Raw genomic sequence first — 17,191 nt, forward strand, 5'->3', positions numbered from 1 at the left:
ACCCGGGACCCAGCGCACAGGAGCGGCTCCCCCGACAGGCGTCCCGGCAGGCGCGGCCGTGCCGGCCGGTGCCGAGAGCTGTTTTCCTTGGCGCCGGGCCCGCGGCTATTCTGTAGCTAAGGTGATACATAATTCCCCATTTCAAGAGCTTCCTCTTTGATTATTACAACAGCCATCGGCGATTAGAGCGGGCTCTGATACGGTGGCTCCGGGAGGAAGAAGGCGCCCTCCTTGCCCGGCCCAAGAGCGCCTGTCTCCGTTCCAGGGGCCGAAGCCAGAACTGGCTGTGCCCTCAGGCTGATATGAGGATCACCTGGCCGGCTCCGGCACGTACTTGGGACAGATTCAACCTGGCGGTGGCGAGGCTGGATTTAGAAGAGGTTCTTTTGCTCCCTCCCGATGGAAAACGCCAAGGACTTATTCTGGGCTGAGCTGACGGAAAACAGCTTTCTATGCTGTCTTCAAAGACCCTTAGTGAAGAGGGGCTTTCGATCTCCTAGATGGGGGAGAAGCTGTGGCTCAAGCAGGGAAGGGGGTTTGAGCCAGAATTTCCCACCTGGGTCTGGAGCAAAGCTCAGCGAGGAGGAGGCCTCTGCACTGTTTGCAGATGGGGACACTGAGGCAGAGGTCCAGAGGGAGGGCAGAGCAGGGCTGGGGACTGGGCGTCCTGCCTGCTCCAGTGCCCTCCCACCCCCTCCGGCCCCAGGTGCCCACGGGCCAGCCAGCTGGGCCTTGAATTGAGTCGCAGATGCTGCTGTGGCCGTCTCATCTGCTCCCCGAATCCATGAATTGAGAAAAGTCCCCCTGCAGAACCCGACTCTCCAGTGAATAGCTCCCCAGAACAATGACTTAAATCTCTCAACACAGACTGATGAACAAGAACAGACCCAGAGATAAGGAGCCATGGGTCAGACTGTTAGACCTCAAAGGGAGGGCGGGGATAAAAGAGAGAGATCAACCAAAGGACTTATGTGTACACACATGAGCCTAACCAGTGGTCAAGGACAATAGGGGGGTGGGGACATGAGTGGGGATGGGGGATGGGAGATTGGAATGGGGGGTTGAGGACAAATATGTGATACCTTAATCAATAAAGAAATTAATTTTAAAAAAATCTCTCACTGTCACTGACTTAACCACTCAGGAGCTTCTGCCATGGGTTTTTTCTCTTTCTTCTTTGGATTGCTCCCTTCCCTGTCTACCCTCCTCCTATGAGGGGAGCAGGAAGTGGAGGCTCCCTCCATTCCTTACACCCCTCCTTACACACACCCCCCCCCACACTCACACACACTCCAAAAGGACCTACCACGCGGCTGGCCTCTAAGACCGACTGGACAGTTGCTATTTCTCAGCAAACCCCTGGGGGTTAGGCAAGCAGCTCCCAGCACCAGGACTGGGGAAGGAGGAGACCTGGACGACAGACCCACTTTATAAGCGGGGAAACCCAAGGCCCGAGTGGCCCCCTGCCTGTTGGGCTGCTTATCTGTCCCCTTCTCTGCCCTCCTTTTCCGTCTCCCTATCCACTCCAGAGCCGGTGTTCTGGGCTCACCAAGGTCATGACTATGCTGTGTGCCCCGGGGCAAGTGACAACCTTCTCTGTGCCTCAGTTTCCTCCCTGATTTAAAAAAAAAAAAAATGAGGATGAAAATAAAACTCACCTCTCAGGGATTAAATAGGATGGTGCCTATAAAATTTTCAGCATAGGTACTGGTACATACTAAGTGATGGATAAATATTAGCTATTATTGAAGAAAACAGCTGACCACATTGGGACTTGATTTTACCATGTGGCAGGCATGGTATCCCGAGTGCTTAAAAAAAAAAAAAAAAAAAGGGACAGAGAGAGGCTGCGTTTATTGGCCACTGACTGCACACATTTACTCAGCACCGAGCCGAGGCTTTGCAAGCATTTTCTTAGCCCCTCAATGGGGCCGTTCCCCTCTGTTTTAAAGACGAGGCACAGAGAGGTGAAGTCACTTGCCCAGGGTCATACAGCAAGTACAAGGCCCCGGAGCTCAAATGGCTCCCAGGTCTATTTTGGCTTCCAGGGTCCATGCAACCCGTTGGCTTTAGCAAAATCACAAAGTGAAATCAGGCCCTGCGCCTTTAAGCCAACGTCAAGCCACTGGACTGGGCTGACAAGTTAGGGGAGTAGGCAAGGGCAAACATGGAAATGAGCCGACACATGGCAGAGACGGGGCAGGGTCTGGGCACTTGGGGAGCAGTCAGAGCCCAGGGCCACAGGGATGAGCAGCCGGGAGGGCTGATGAAACCCACGGACTAAGGCAGAACGGACAGTGCAGTGGCCCGATGCTTCCTCTAGTGAACAGGGTCTCCTGAATGTCTCTGCTGGATTCCAAAGGGCTCCTATGAGCCCTGGCTCCACAGACTCCAGGCAATGGACAGGAGGGCTGGGGTCAATGAGTAATACCATCTACCACATACCATCCCGGCCAAGAAAACATTGAACAATTAAGCACCCTCCCTCCAAACAGTGAGTTGGGCTAAGAGCACAATTTCACCTTCTACCGAGGACAGCTGTTTTTGAAAAGTAGAAATTAAAGTGTGTGTGTTTTGTTATAAAGGTACATCTTTAAACAATCTAATCATTTGATCGAGCCACGTGATCTGTATCCCTCTACCTTGTATTATTTATTCTTAACTCAGGCTAACTCAGGTGTGACAAGCTCAAGGCCTCTAAGCTCAGAGACCTCCAGGGGCCTGGCAGGCAAAGGACAGGAGTCCGGTGGGGAGGCCACAGGGAAGAGTAGGGATTGCAGCAAAAGGGAACCAGCCACAGGTGGCTCTTCTCAGCCCAGCTACTGGGATTGGGGCCCCCCACACCCCCAGGGAGGCCAGCTCCTCCACTTTCTCAAGAGAGGCAGAAATCTGAGGTGTATGGGCCTACACCCTCCCCCAGTTCCTAAGACACCGTGTGGGCCAAACACAAACACCGTTTGCCCCCTTCGGTCCTGTCACTGCCCCAGGTCACCCAAGGCGGCCACAGCAAAGGACAATCGGACCAGCCCAGCCTCACAGGCCCAGGGCGCACCCCAGTGAGGTCATCCAGGAAGCCTGGCATTGTTTCGCCCGGAACAAAGCCGAAACAATGAGCGACAATACTCTGGTCCTAGTGAAAGTGAATTGTTTGGGGGACTGTTTTCAGCATGACATCCCTGGGGACAGTGTCTGTGGGCAAGGTCCTCCCTCCCCTAATCCAGCTGCAGCCTCCCACCCCACAAAAGCCCAGGTCACCCTCAGAGACCCCCTCCCCGACCTCCGCTGAGAGCACCTCTACAGATCACGTGGCTCAGGCTCAGCCTTCAGCGTTCAGAAGCATGTGCATCCCCCCAGGCCACGCGAAGCCTCCGCTTTCCCAGACCAGGAAGTGGAGGCTCCGAGAAGGGGAGGGTCCGGCCAGGCCACCAGCCACCAGGCGGTGGGACAGGATTTGCACCCGAATTCTGACTCCACACCATCCTTGGCGCAAGGGCGAGCTCTACACAGGGACCCACCAGAGCAGGTGACACTTCTGGGTCTGAGGTTTGCAAAGGAAAATGTGGGCAGACGGACACAAATTTTGCAAAGAACTGGACTCTGGGACAACACCGGCAGGGAGCAGGGCAGGCCGTGGGCCTGGTGTACAGCCACCGTGACCTCATCCCCACACAAAAACGTCTGCAGGTAGAAGGTCTCAGGACGGGGTTTCCAAACATCTTTCTTATCTCCTTGCAGAGGGCGGCCTTGACCCAAAGCCCAGAGACCACAGGCAGACCGCAGAGAAGAAACAAAGAGGAGGACGTGCAAACTGCAAGGGGGGGTGGGGAGGGGGAGAGGAGGGGTGACCTGAGAAGGTTCCCCCTCCCCCCCAGGGCCGGGCCTAGAGAAGGGTAGAGGGGCCGGAGCAGTGTGGTTGGGCACCTCCCCGCTACCCCAGGTGAAGGTGAGGTGGGCACAATCACGCCCAAAACAGAGCTGGCCCAGGCACCAGCCAAGCGAGTCGTGGGCTCGGGACAGGAAAGGGGGCTCGGAGTCAGAGAGCTGGGCCTATTTCGGTTCCGCTGGGTCACCCCGGGCAGGTACTTCCCCTTTTCACCTCGGATATCCAGGGGCGGGGGGTGGGGGAACAGAGCGAGGGGGCTTCGGCAAGCCCTGCATGCTGGATAAATAAACGTTTTCTGACCGCTTACCCTAGGTGCCAGGCACGGCTCCAGGAGCTGGGGGCGTGGACACCAGCCCTGAGGAGCTGACATTCCAGGAGGAGGGATGGACACTAACACAAACATGCCTTACGCCCGGGCCCGCACGTAGACGACAACCAAGCGGGATGAGGTGTAGGTGATGGGGTAAGGAGGGTAAGGGGGGGGGGGGGGCAGGGTGTGTCAGAGAGGCCCCTGTGAGGGGGTGACATTTCATAACGGCAGCCGCTCCCCGAGGACTGGCTCTGGGCAGGCCCCACTGCTTAGCCCGTTCAGGCGCCAGCTCATGTATTCCTCTTAGAAGCCCGGACGGAAGGAGGAGGCCCAGAGAGGCGAGCCACCTGCCCACAAGCCACACACTGGGATCCATTTGCACCCAGGCGAGACCGGCTCCAGGGTCTGTGCTTTTAGCCATACGGAAGCTGGGATCTGCAAACATCAGGGGGGACGGTGTCCTCAGTGCAGGGAGCAGCAGAGAGGGCCACATTGGGCTTCGTAAGGGAACAGAGAAGGCCGGTGTGGGAAGAGAGAAAAGAGGGGACGGGGCACGGGTGTCCTGGAGAGGGGACAGGGCCTGGAGGCCAGGGTTAGGACCTAGGTTTGTACGAAGGGTGGACAGCCCCTGAGAGCCTTGCCCTGCCTCACGAAAGGCTCAGCACATTCAGCGAAAAGCTCCCACCTGTGCCCGACCACCTGGCCAACCAGAGTGAGAGGAAGGGGGTCTGAGAGCTCCTACGGGCTTCTCCATGTGAGCAGCTGCTCCTGGGGACTGGATAGTCCCGGGTACCCCAGAGCCGTCCAGGAGCCGAGTTCGCCCTTGGGATGGGCTGAAGGTGGCTGCCCAGAGGCACCAGCCAAGGATGGGCGGTGGCACGCCTTCCCCTTGGCCGGGGGCCACCCCGCCGGGGACACAGAGAAGAACATGTTCTTGTGCTCGGCGTCCAGACCCCCCGCACTCCTCCGCAGGTGAGGCCCGTGGCTTTGGAAAGGACAGGGTCAGCCGTTGATGCCGCTGGACCTCAGACGAGCCCGTTCCCTGCACGGAGCAGGCCCTTACTCACCGGATCTGGTCGGGAGGAAGCGCCCGGCTGTCCCACGCGAACCGAGCACCTACTCCCTGCACCGCCGGCCCCTGCAGGGAGCACAGGGGCACCTGCATGCCCTCGGGTGCTCGTGCCCGGAGACAGGGGAGGGACTTGGAAAAGTTACGGAAATTATCCTGCCAGTTCATAAGGACCGGAGCACGCGTCTGAGTCAGGAGGGGATGAGAGAGGCTTCAAGGAGGAAGTGTCATGACACGGCCTGGCTGGGCCCCTCGGCCGGCCCTGCGCCCGGGGAAGGCAGGGGTCCGGGAACAGGCAGGCCTCTCGGATCCTGTCTGATGGGGGTTCAGGCCCCAAACGCCACTTAGGTTTCCAGCACACGCCAGGCGCCGCCGCCATCATCGCCAAAGCTTAGCCAGAGGAGAGGATTAGGCGGTCGAGAAGGGCCGCCACGATGTCTGCCGGGCGCCTGGGGGCCTGTGTTCAGGCACCAGGCGGTGAGTCAGCAGGCAACAGCCTCTGGGCGCTGACTCACCAGCCACAGGCCTGCCACTCTCCTCCCGCCAGCTTCCCCACCACCCCGGGCCTCAGCCTGGCTTTGCCGGAAGTGGGGGTGAGCGTGAGGGTGGGGGTGGGGGGGGTCAGCCATGATCCTGAAGCAGGCTTTGCAGAACAGAACCCAGGATTATTTCTGGAGGCCACAAAAAGAGACTCGAGAGAGAGAAAAAAGAAAAGGCTCGGTTTTCATTTCCTCAAACTTCCCCTTTTGAGCTGCAAGAACCCGAAAACCGCCCTCCTCTCACTGGCTGTGAAAAGCAAACAAAGAGCAGCCCCTCCCTCGCTGGATGGAAACCGGAGAGAGACAGGCCCGGGTGGCAGGGCCCGCGAGAGGCACGCCTGTGGCCCAGGGCCCGCTCCCTGCCCGGCTCCCAGCCACCTCCGCACAGCGCCCTGCGGACTCGGCTCCCTGGAGACCGGCCAGGCACCTGTGCCGTAGGGCCTTGGGCAAGTCACCTCTCGGGCTCAGCGTGACCCGCTGTCAGGGGGGCGTGACATCTCCTCCGTGGCCATGGCCTGTGCAAACTCCCGGCTCAGACGTGTTGGTAAACAAGCTCCCCTTCTCCTTCTTGTGGTTCCTCTTTTAAGCAGGTCTCTCCTCGGGGAGGAGGAACTTGTCTGACTTCCTACCTCACCCGTTTAACCTAGACGTTTAGCTCCAGGGCAGTGTGGTGCCTGCAGAAGGAGGCAGCCTGGGAGTCAGCAGGACGGAGGGTGAAGGGCCCACAACCTCTGCCGCCGGAGCCCCCGTGTCAGAGCGAAGGCGCTTTAGTGTGGACGACGGGTCACTGATCGGGAAGTCAAGTTTCCAGGGTCCTCTGCCACCTGGAGCCCACCCAAGACCCCAGGGACTACTAAACCACACCTGGGCTCATGCCGTTCCCGGAGCCGGGCACACCGCTCCCCCAGTAACTCACGGCGATAGACCCCAGGGCAGAGGCCGCGCCGCGGGCTCCGTGGGCCAGGCCACACTCACCGGCCCATCATGTCACCATCTGTCTGCTCTTCTGCTGCCCAGAGCCTGGCTCTGTGAATACTGGTCAAACAGAACACTCGGGGCTCAGGACTCCGGGGACACTCAATATGAGAGTAAATACCTTCTACCTTTTAGCTTGTGAGGGCTCCCTGACCGGGACTATAGCAATGGCGGCCGCCGAGGACACAGCAGGGAGGTCCACCGGGAGAGGATGGGCCCCAGGTGCTCTCTGCTAGCGAGTGGGATGGGTTCCAGCACCTTCCGAACGGCATAAAACTCACATTACAGCCCACACCAGCGTCGGGGTGAGCTCGAGGGAGGACAGACATTCCTCTGCTGTGGTTTTCCCACATGTACAGACCGCCCCCCCCCCCGGGGGGACGGGGAGGCAGCCCAGACAGGGCCATCCCCCTCAGGTTTTCATGTGCCATTGGTTCTCCTTTGCCCTATGGCCACTGCTGGGCTCTCGCCGAGAACTGTATGACAAATTGAGAGTTCTCCTGGGGAGACCTCCGCTTCTTCATCTGTAAAACCGTCCCTTGCTGAAGCTCCTGGGCTCTAGGGCAAAGCAAGTGAATGAACAAAATTATCACCTGTGCCCGAACACTGGCCTCGCCTGGGACTCTGGCCAAAATGACAGGTGCCCAGCCCACCCCAAACCTACGAAATCTGAATCTTACTGAAAGGCTGGAAAACCAACCCGCAGACTTCCCAGGTGAGGTTGGGAACGGGGATGCTGATGAACTGGGCGACACTTGGTAAAACATAAAACAAAAGCAACCTATACAAAGGACTTGGTGATGGATAACGCGCACGTGTGTGCGTGCGCACGTGTTACACGTGGACAGTCTCCCCCGCCAGGCTCTGAGCAGCGGGGGGCTGGGCCCAGCTCAGTTTCACTTCCCCAGCCCCAGCAGGTCCGGGGCCTTCCCCAGGAACCATTTGCTCCGTGGTTCTCCTATTGCCACAGCTCCGTACAGTTCCCTTGGGTGGGTGCTTCAGTGCCCAGCTTACCAACAAGGGAACTGAGGCTCAGAGAGGTGAGAGGACCTGGCCCAAGGTGACCCAGTGAGGGGCAGAGCCAGAATATGGACCCAGGACAAGGCCAACACTGCTTGGTCAAGGGAAAAGGAGCTTAGAAATACAGGTGAGGGCTGTCAGGTGGACCACCTGGGGCTCCGGGGCAGAGAGCCGAGTGGAGAATGTGGGATCCATGCATCACAGACCCCCAACCCAGGGGGAGTGAAGGAGGCTGGGCCTGGCCCCTCAGTCTGGCGAGGCCCGGGGTCTCGCTGGCTCAGGCAGCATCTCCAAAGACAGGAACGAGGCACGGGTTACATCACCTGGGACTTGGGCCCCCCGCTCCCCGGCTGTCACCCCTACAGAGGGGGGTTCCTTTTCCCTAAAGTAGAGGCAGCAGGTAGCGTCTTCCCAAAAGGAGAAACACCTGTTCCTAAAATGCCGGCTACCCAAGCACAGGAAACCACTGGCAAGGCCCCAGGAGGCCCCAGGGAGGCCCAGCTCTGCCAGTGACCACTGCCTGACCAAGGCCAGGCCTGCCCCGAGGGCTGTGCTTTACGCCAGGCGACCAGGAGATCCAGCCCGTGCACACACACACACACACACACACACACACAGCCTTCTCTCGCAGAAGTAAATGTACTGCTTAAATAAATCTGTGCCTCAGTTTCCTCAAATACAGAACGGGAATAGTAATACCTCTGAGGGTCATGGGAGTTAAATGAGCTAGTCTGTGTAGACCGCTTAGAACAGCACCTGGATAAAGTGTCCGATGTCAAGCTGATGGCCAGATTCATACACTCTCCCCAGAGCAGTGATGGCCTGGACTCATCGCCAAGGCTCTGCCGGGCACCACCAGGCCCATTGGGCACTTACTTCCCAGGCCATCTCACAGGGCTGGGACCAGGGCTCCCCTGCCGGTCAGCCATCTCTGCAACGTGGCCGTCACCCTCACACTCACCCCAGTCTCCGCCCCGTCCCCCTTTCCCTTCTGTTCCAACTTCCTCTCCCCTTCCTCAGTGGTGAGGATTGGGAAACCCTGGGGTTCCTCCCCCCACTCCCGGTATATTGCTGACTGAGGGCAATGGGGGTGCCATGGGCTAGTGGCTTCCCGGAGATCTGAGCATGAGTGTGGGAAGCTCCTGTCACCTCCTCTTCCTAGCCTTGGGGTGCAGCTTGGAGAGCATCTCAGGTAGCGGCCCATGCAGGGCAGAGGGCAGGAGGAGGGGCCGGCAGCTAGACCAGGCCTGCAGCCCCCACACAAGGTATTGGGACCGTTCTAGCCCTCAGGGCTGCGGCGCCTGCCAAGCCGGGGAGGTGGAAGTCTCCGGGGCTGGGGCCTGGACGGAGAGCGGACAAAGGCTTTGCTGTGAGCACTGCTGGGAAAGAGGACTGCACAGCGGCCTCGCCAACTGTCGGGGCGACGGCAGACAAGCTCCTTGGAGCAGAGCAGCCAATGAGCCTCCCGCCTTCCCTCCTTCCTTCCCGCCGGTCACTCCGGGCAGCTGTGAGAGGAAGGTGTCCCCCAGGATGGCTGCAGCTGCAGAAACCAGATACTGTGACCCCGCGACTCCTCCTGGCAGCCTCAGAACCTCAGAGGTCCCTGAGCGCCGAGACCCCTCACCGAGCCATCCCTGAGGACACAGCAGCCCAGGCCCCCGGGCCCAGAGTTCACAGACGAGGATTCCGAAGCCTGCGAGGGGAAGGGGCTTGCTACGGAAGCTCTAGTCAGGCTGCCAGGGATCAAATCCTGGCTCTGCTGTGTGACCTGGGCAGCCTGCTTACTGTGCCTCAGTTTCCTCAGCAGAACATGCAGCTGAGAGTAGATCAACCTCCCAGGGAAGAGGGGTGACCTCATGAACGGACACAAGCAAACAGCTCAGCACACAGCCAGGCACAGCCAGCTGCATACCGAGATGTGATGCATGAGGGTGACCACTATTCACACTGCAGCAGATCTCAGATGGAAGTGCCTACTAGTATGAAGGCAAGGCAGCAGCAACCATTGTGGTTGCTCTCAGAACATTCCAGAGCTTCATCCCAAGGCTGTCCACTGTGCCAGGCCTCTGCCAACCTGGGTGAGCCTCCGCCAGCTGCAAGTGCAAGGAGAAAGCCAAGGGCATTGAGTCAAGGCCTGGGGGGAAGAAGGGGGGAGAAGGGGGAATGAGACTGCCTTTATTAAACCCGATTAACCCTACTTGCTAACATTGCAGCCTTCCTACTTTTTTTTTCGGGGGGGGGGGGAATGGGGAGGGGAGGTGGTACTAAAGATGTCATTTCTTTCACAACATCATAGTGAGAGCAGATGGTATCTTTTTAAAAATTGGTAAAATAAAAAAGTTTACGCCGAAACTGGTTTGGCTCGGTGGATAGACCATTGGCCTGCAGACTGAAAGATCCCAGGTTCGAGTCCGGTCAAGGGCATGTACCTTGGTTTTGGGCACATCCCCAGTGGGGGGGTGTGCAAGAGGCAGCTGATCGATGATTATCTCTCATCGATGTTTCTAACTCTCTATCCCTCTCTCTTCCTCTCTGTAAAAAAAATCAATAAAATATATATTTTAAAAAAAGTTTACCAGCCCCAGGGTAGGCCATTCCACTCCTCAACCCAGATTTGTCTCTTGAATGTGTACTAGTTCGTGAAATTCAATGCCAATAATATGCCCATTTTGCAGGTGGGGGAACTGAGGCCCAGGTATAAGAGTTTCCGTCTCCAATGTCTCAACTCTGGACCCTGCATGGCCGGTTCCCTTCCCAGCCTGCTCTGACTTTGGATGCTTAGGACCAGCTCTACTCCTTACTTATTTGGGGAGCTCTTTTCCAGGCCCAGGGAAATCAGAGCCCCAAATCCCATGGAAGTCCCTAGACCCTAAGGGAATGCCCTTCCTGGTCGCCCAGGGACCCATCTTCAGTCGATGCAGAGGCCGAGAGGCTCCATCAAAGGATTTGAACAGACAGAGGGTCCCACTGGTGGTCTGGGGTGAGAAATCTGGGCAAGCCCTTCCCAGCAGGGGGCGCCAGGACCTGCTCTGAGCTGGACGCCTCTGAGAAAGGCCTGTTCCCACCAGGCCCCAGCAGGACCACTGAGGTCAGAACTCAGAAGCACCTAAGGGCTCCCCCGTGTGTCCCCTGCTCCCTCTCCCACCCAGGCAGACTCCCTGAACACCGTTTCCTAGGTAACCAGATCTGCTGGAGGCCTCCCACCTCGAAGCCTGAATTACAGAAGTAAGCCCAAGGTGGTTCTCTCAGGGGACAGAGGCTCTGTGAGCAGCCAGGACCAGGTGGACAAGCAAAAGTGACTTGCCCCTGGGGAAGTTCAATGGGGTGCATCCGAGGCCTGGCAGGGTGCCGACGATGCCCAGCACCTGGGCTCTGGGCCTCAGCATATCTGCTCAGGAGGTCCCAATGCCCCTTCCGTCAAAGCCCAGGTGCCCAGAGACTGCCTTCTCCGGAAACGTGCTGCTGACCGGGAATGTCCCTAAGCAGAACCAAAGCCAGAGAGAGGGTTCCTAACCACAGAACTCACTGTCTCCGTACACCAACCATCGCCCGGGAGGTGGTGGGCTTTCACGGCTCAGGGCATTTTCCCAGGCGGTTCCCGGCAGGCCCAGGAATGCACATCCCTGCTCTTCTCATCTTCAAATGCCAGCTTCTCCAGGAAGCCATTCCCTAACCATTCCCTGCCCCTCTCCCAGCTGAGCAAGGAGCTTGTTCCTCAGCTGCAGTCCTCAAACCTTCCTCCTGTGGTCACCTCTGCATCCCAGGGTGCTCTAGGGCAGGGGGTGGTGGGCCTCCGCCCGGGAGGCAGCAACTGAGGAGGACCTGGGCTGCTGTTGTTATAGCAACCCTTGGTTCTTTTCCAGCTGTTCTTAAATCCTGGAAACAATAATTGCAGCTAACATGGTGTGCCTGGCACTTCGATGGGCACCCGGTATAATTCTAGCAAGTAGTAATTTTTTTTTAATCATGCTAAATATTTTTATTTCTTTAAATTACTGATTATGGCTGCTCACTTTTCTCCTATAATTAGTCCAAGGTAATGAGACTTCATAGCATTTTCCAGAGTCAGATAGGATAGAAAGCACACTTGAAATGCCTAGATGAATGGGAAAATCTTCCAAATACACGGCCAGTTACAGAGAGAAATGCCAGCTTCCTGGTTTAAGCACACATGTGTGCCAGGCTCAATGTCTGGCATTTGGGTGCAGGCGTTTACCCAGTCCTTACCAATGACTCTGAGATGACGGATCTTACCCCATGAGGTTCAAAGAGGCTGAGTGACTTGACCAAAGTTGTACAGCCAGGAAGAGACAAGGGCCCCAGAGTCCCGGTTTCTCAGCCACCGGGCGCTGGGACATCTCCTGGCTTTTATACCAGAAAGTCCCCCTATTCCCGCGAGGCCGGCAGGAGGCAGGGGGTGTCATGGTGCAAATCAACCAGCTGGGTTAGAATTCACGTCTCCCGGCGGGCCCAGATCACAGGTACTCCCCCGTCTTCAAGGACCGGGCTGCAGCCAGTCTCCGCCACAGAACGCAGCCACCCAAACATCCACTTAGCGCAGGCTTTGTCCTAAGTGCCCCACAAAGATCTCCCCATTTAATTATGTATACCTGCTGGGATGACTAACACTGGCCTCGCAGGCCAGGAAGAGCTTTTAACTATTAAGTCCAGCCTGCCCAGAGCAATTAAGCAGCTATGTGGCTAATCTCAAATAATTGATGCCGGGAGGGGTGGAATCCGGCGGTTCTGTCTCCAAGCCCGGGCCATGTTTGGAAATGTAACTGTCCGGGTCCACCTCACTCCCTCCCGCCCAGCCCCGAGAACATCCCCTACCTCCACACCTCCCCCGAGCTTTCCCTCGACCGGGACTTAATCAGCTTCCTCCTCCCATAGATAGCCAGCGATCTGGAAGACTCCTTTGGCTGCTTGTGGGCAAGGATACCTGGAATTTAGGCCACACAACTATAATTAGGTGGGAAATCAGTCCTTTTTAATTGACTCGTCTATTTATCTGTTCAATCAGTTCCTGCTGACCCCCCGATGGCCGCGTTCTAAATAATTCCTGCCCGACACTGACCCTGGAGAGGAGGGATCCTGCTGGCCGCTCCAGCTTTGTTCTCCGAATTCCCCAACAGGCGCCTCCCACACACACACACACACACACACACACACACCCCCGAGACTCTGTTCCCCAAATACTCTTTGCCTAGTTCCACTTTTGCCTCTGCTGTGTCACCAAAAAAGCCTGTAGCTGGAACCTCCTAGCACTGCCACTTGCCCTGCTTAAGCAGTAGTGACCTCAAGAATGCCATTTCCCTCGGGGGGCCTCAGTTGCATCATCACTGAAATGGGGCACCTCGCGTGGCCCGAGGGAAGGAACAAGGAAGTGCCTCAATTCAATAAGGGGATTAGGTGAGAAACGGTCAGGCCCTGAGGAAAAGATCAGCCGCCTTTCTCGTCGCGCAGTTGGTAAACACTGACTGTACCCCTTTTCTCAGCATCTCCTCCCAGTGCCGAGAAAGGCGACACACACTGTTCTGGACAGCGGGGGGGAAACACCAAATAAACAGCTCCGTTGGCTGTTTTGTGTCAAACAGGCAGCCAGTGCGCTGGCCCTGCGGTCCCCTCCCAAGGTACTTTCTATGCTTCTAAAAACCACGTGAGTCAGCAAAACTGGGTTAGACATCTCATTAGAGTGGGTTTCCTCCTGGGACCTCTGGCCGGGCCTGCGATTCTCCTACCAGCGTGTCTGAGTGAGGGCTGGGCTTTGTTTTTCTTCCTGAGCCCAGTTGTCAAAACAACTAAAACAGTCCTTACCTTTTAGGGGCACCTGGGAGAATGAAACAAGAACGTCTGGTGTTAGGCTGGTTCCCCAAAACGAACCAACACCAACCGCTCAGCAGGGCAGCTGGGGTCAGCGGGCTAGACCACCCCATCCGGCCCCTCTCTCCCTTCCCCGGAAGGGAACACCCAGCCACGCCACCCCCTTGTGCACGGGGAGCGCCCACTTCACACTTTCACTCTGCCCTGCCTCCCTCCCCCCCCCCCCCCGCCCCATGGGTGGTTTCTGTACCAGGAAGGCCCTTCCGGTCCGGTGCTCACCTGGCAGGAGCCTGTGAGAGGCCCCTCGGAGAGTTTCTAAGCTTTGTGTGCCCAAAGCATCTTCAAGAGGTCCTGCCGAGGGACCCCTGACCTGTCTCCCCGCTTGCCTGGGCGTTCCCCGCCTGGACAGAGTGAGACTCGTTCACCTCTGGGTCCCCAGGCCCCGGCCAGGACCTGAGCCACAGGAGGAGCCCGTAACTCTCTGACGACAGAACGAACAGACTTTCAGTTCTCAGTTTTCAGATGTTTAGAGGGTTTCTCCAAACTTCTCCTGACGTCGAATCGTTTTCACTGGGCCTTTGCCCCACTCAGCAGGGCTGGACAGGGGGTGTGCAAACGTGGGAAGGTCTCCGTGGACAGGGAAAACAAAAAGTCTGCAACCTCGCCAGGACCGGTTTGGCTCAGTGGATAGGGCGTCGGCCTGCGAACTAAAAGGTCCCGGGTTCGATTCCGGTCAGGGGCATGTACCTTGGTTGCGGGCACATCCCCAGTAGGGGGTGTGCAAGAGGCAGCTGATCGATGATTCTCTCTCATCGATGTTTCTAACTCTCTATCCCTCTCTCTTCCTCTCTGTGAAAAATCAATAAAATATATTAAAAAAAAGTCTGCAACCTGGAACCTTAAAAAGCAGGGGCTGTGTGTCTATGGGAGAAGATGGATGCCAGCTGAGCCCATGTGGCAATCACCTCACAATCTGTAAGCCAAACATGCTGTCCATCTACCTCAAACTTACACGGGGATGTATGTCAATTATTTCTCAATAAAACGCCAAATAAAAACTCACCGAATTTTAATGTAATTTGTATGTTCACATGTTAGTCTCCCCCCATTAGACTGTATAATGCTTTAATTTATCTTTTTTAAGAAGTTGGGGGAAGCCCTTCTCCCCAGAAGCCCCCGGCAGGCCCAGTGCTCGGCCATGACACTTTCAGGCCTGGCCACACAGAGGTCAGCTGGCCCAGGGAAGGTCTCAGATGTGCAGGAATCAGTGCCTAGAAGCAGCCCCCTCCCCCACCCACCTCCAGCCGGGGACCTCCCACAGCGTCAGCCTTCCTAATTTTGTCTTTTAGGGTGAGAGGCTTCACTGAGTATCTGGACTGTTTAACCCTAAATTATCCCTGAAAGCACTTTATTACAGGTATTAAGACACATTAATATGAAATGTTTGCACCCTAGCCAGTTTGGCTCAGTGGATAGAGCATCAGCCTACAGGCTGAAGGGTCCTGGGTTCGATTCTAGTCAAGGGCAGAGGCTCGCTTGTAGGCTCGATCCCCAGCCCTGGTTAGGGTGCATGTGGGAGGCAACCTACTCGGTGTGCCCCAGTGGTACCACCAGACACCTCTCTGAGCCCGGCTGCTTCACCCATAGCGCAGGGAACGCTGTAACCTTCTCACAGGCTGCCTCGGCTCGGATGAGCTAAGTTCTGGGGCATGTTAGGTGCTCCGGAAGCGTCTCTGTGTCAGAACTGGACTTCGTAAATCAACCAGGCTGACACGTTGGTGCCTGGACGCGGAGACAGAGGCCCAAGGTAGCAGCGTCTTAGAGTCTCAGAGCAAAGAGGGCCGGGGCCGTGGCAACAGCCACTGTAACCAGATTCATGGGGACAGTCTGAAACTTCAAGCAGCAGCTCGTCACAGTTTCTGGGAATGGCCTCCCTGGGCTGCTGGGATAAACGAGGCTGCAGAGGTAAACTTGTCAGATTCCGCAAACACTGCACGGGACACACTTAGACTGAAAACATGACTCACTGTTTATCTGAAATTCGAATTTAACTGGGCGCCCTGCATTTTATCTGGCAACCTAATCCACAATATCTGGATGTGTTTCCACCATTCCCCCCAAACAAACACAAAAGAGGAGGCCCGGGAAATAAGAGGAATTGAATACCCTAGCCGCCTGGTCTGAAACCTCCACCTGAGGAAAATGAAGACAGCGGGGACCGAAGATCGCACACTCTCCGGGCGTGTAGGGACGCTCCTTTCCTCCTTCCCACCCAGGGAGCCTCGTCCTGGTGCCTGCACAGGCATTTCACCATCCTCTTGGCTCCTCCGTTTGCACATTTTTTCCAAAGCAGGTGTCCACGCCAAAGACGTCATGTCACGTTACTGTCACATTCCACGTTCTCCTACGCTGACCCTGGACAGGCACTGCCAATGGATCCTGCCATCCTTCCCCACTGACCAGGACCCAGCCCGAGGTGCCTCACTGGAACCCAGGCTCACTCTGGGCCCCAGTCACTCAGTGAACAAGACAAAGCCCTCATGTGTGAGAGATGGTCAGGGCCGACAGGACACCCGGAAAAGACTAAAAACAGCAAGACAAGCAGAGGCTCACAGCACCACGCGACCCTGAAAATGTGAATAAGAGCCACATCCCCCTCACGATGGCAACACGACAGCCCTGACGGGACTCCATGGAGCAGGAGCTCAGGATGATGTGAGAAGACGGCAGGATGTGGGGGTCAGAGAGCACCCACAAATGGGCAAGGTGAAGTGGGAGCTGAGTCGGGGCTGGGAATGGGGGGCAGAGAAGCAGGCGGCCAAATCACCCATGGCTGTCCTAGGGGCAGAGGCAGGAGGGTGAGAGTGCCTTTTGGCCTCACAGAGGTGTGCCACTGAGCTGCCAGGCTGAGGTGGGAGAGAGGGGGCGCTCTTCCTAAGCACACAGACGGGGTGGGGGAGGCACATGCTCTGTTGTCCCTTTTACAGTCAACACCCAGGGCAGGGAGGGTGACCCCTCCCCCCAGAGTACCCAGCTCCTGAAAGCAAAGCTGTATTTCCCAGGAGAAGGTCAGCAGCTACCCTGAGGAAATGGGTCCAGACCCACGGTTCAGGCGAGCACACCAGGCGCTGCGAGAGGCTCCGAGGCCCTTCCCTCGCCGGGGCTGAATAAGACTGTGAACTTCATAACAGGAGATCCTATGGGAAGTCACCTCATCGGGTGATCTGACCTCAAATTCACATCCCAGGCCTAGAACTTCCTTGAGCAGGTTTTTCAGCAAGCCCTGTCCACTGTTAGCACACCTCTGAAATGCCTAAAGGGGAACCCTCTTTTCCAGACCCCTCCAAGGTGCAATCACCCCCAAGGGATCACAGAACCTTAACTACCCTGTACCTTGCTCTCTCAGACCTGGATATATAATCTTCCTGAAGGTCCCTCCTGCATTCCAAATGCATAAGAGAAAAGGCAACCCTGCCGTCCTCAGGAGCATCTGAAATTTGCTTCCCATTGATGTCAGTATGGCTCAAATACAATCTTAGGTGAATTCTTTATAGCTTTGGACATTCTCACAT

At 56.8% G+C, this 17,191-nt stretch overlaps 1 protein-coding gene across 3 annotated transcripts in view; it reads right to left on the reverse strand.

Annotated features, from left to right (window-relative positions):
• The window catches only part of SLC6A6 (solute carrier family 6 member 6), an 82,157-nt gene that overhangs the window by 45,672 nt on the left and 19,294 nt on the right, over positions 1-17,191 (reverse strand). The window contains exon 1 of one of the 3 annotated variants that reach the window (XM_084902572.1): positions 5,261-5,718. The exons of the other annotated variants lie outside the window; for them this stretch is intronic. The gene's annotated coding sequence lies outside the window, so the exon portion shown is untranslated. Of the gene's footprint in view, positions 1-5,260; positions 5,719-17,191 lie in introns of those variants that run through there. 3 annotated transcript variants of the gene reach the window in all.

The sequence above is a fragment of the Pipistrellus hanaki genome, assembly GCF_964339955.1.
Source record: "Pipistrellus hanaki genome assembly, chromosome: 13".
NCBI lineage: Eukaryota > Metazoa > Chordata > Mammalia > Chiroptera > Vespertilionidae > Pipistrellus > Pipistrellus hanaki.